The sequence below is a fragment of the Orycteropus afer genome, unplaced genomic scaffold (genome assembly GCF_000298275.1).
Source record: "Orycteropus afer afer isolate SDZICR_OR568_19922 unplaced genomic scaffold, OryAfe1.0 scaffold00070, whole genome shotgun sequence".
NCBI classification, from domain to species: domain Eukaryota; kingdom Metazoa; phylum Chordata; class Mammalia; order Tubulidentata; family Orycteropodidae; genus Orycteropus; species Orycteropus afer.
This window is the reverse complement of record NW_006921657.1, coordinates 11,235,941-11,237,477: the sequence shown is the minus strand read 5'-3', so window position 1 is coordinate 11,237,477 and position 1,537 is coordinate 11,235,941. Positions and strand designations below refer to the sequence as shown.

At 40.2% G+C, this 1,537-nt stretch overlaps 1 protein-coding gene across 1 annotated transcript in view; it reads right to left on the bottom strand.

Moving 5' to 3' along the window:
• The window catches only part of CTNNA3 (catenin alpha 3), a gene marked incomplete at its 3' end in the record, with an annotated part of 1,944,816 nt that overhangs the window by 956,097 nt on the left and 987,182 nt on the right, over window positions 1-1,537 (bottom strand). The gene's annotated exons all lie outside the window — the stretch shown is intronic.

Genomic DNA, 1,537 nt, shown 5'->3' with positions numbered 1-1,537 from the left:
ATATATATATAGCTAAGAGAATGTTGTAGGCAACAATACTTCAAAAGAGAAAATCAACTGAAAAGAACTATAAACAAGCACCATGGAAAAATAAAAATGATATTTTGTGTGAAAAAAATTTATACCTGTAGTTGCATGAGAGCTACAGTGATGTAGATGCATGAAATGTTTGATGATGATCCACCATCACCACCAGTTGCTATCCAGTGGATTCCGACTCATGGCAATACGTATATTAGGGCAGAACTGTGTGCCATAGGGTTTTTAATGGCTGTTTTTTCAGAAATAGATTGCCAGGCTTTCTTCTGAGGCAACACTGAGTGTACTCAAACCTCCAACTTTTGGTTAACGGCCTAGCTCCTTAACCATTTTCACCACCCACTGATTCCTTGATAATGATAAAGTTTTTTAAAACAAAGATTCTGGGAGAAGTTTAACGAATTAAGATTATTCAATCGAAGGAAACAACAACCACAGAAATGAGAGGCAACGTAACATACTAGAATTCAGTATAAGGTGGATCTTTTTTGGTACACAAATACTCAAATAATTTGCTGTTAAGTCTTCCGATTTGCCATAGGTGTGGATAACGGATCAAGAATAAATCCAATGAGGCCATTTTTAGCAGAGACAGGTAGGTGCAAAATTTTTGCAGATTGAGCCGTTGTCTTTCTCATCCTTCATTTACTCACTGACCTGGAGTTGGTTCTGACTTATAGCAACCTCTCCTTGGGTTTCTGAGGAGGTATCTCTATGGAAGTAGATTGCCCAGTCTTCCTTCCCAGGAGTGGCTGGTGGGTTTGAACCGCCAGCCTTCTGGTTAGCAGTTAAATGCCTTAGGCACTACCACCAGAGCTCCCTTCTCACCCTTTTACAGGTGCTTTTCAAAAGGCACTTTACCAAAGTTTGCTTTGTGCCACTTAACTTTTATGAAAAGACCTATTATCTGTTTTTGCTAACTGAAAGAAATCTGAGGAGGATTTTCACTTTTATGATAAAAAGTGAAAAGAGAAAACTAGCATTCAGTGTTTGTTTTGCTGTTGGTGTTGTTGTTGTTATGTGCTGTAGAGTTGGACCCCACTCATAGTGACCCCTCCTTGGGTTTCTGAGGCGGTATCACTACGGAAGTAGATTGCCCAACCTTCCTCCCGAGGAGTGGGTGGTGGGTTGGAACATCCAGACTTCTGGTGAGTAGTCAAGTGCCTTAGGCACTGTGCTACCAGAGCTCCTGTTTGTTTTGCAGATGCCATTAAAGAGACAGCAGGCACACCACGCAGCAAGAGATGCATCACCAAGTTCCTTCCAGGACCAAACCCTCAGCATCCACCATCAAGCTGCCATGGCTTGGTATAGTGTCTGTGAACACTACATGTTTATGTTAGTTTAGGGTTTATATGTTATTTGGTATGATATGGTAGGCTATATTTTGCATCTGGAAATGTTCAAAGTTTTTTCCCCTATAAATCAATGATAATTACTTCTTCCCTTACAAAAGGTTTCAAAAGAAATCTCTACTTTTGGATAGCGGGTTATTGTT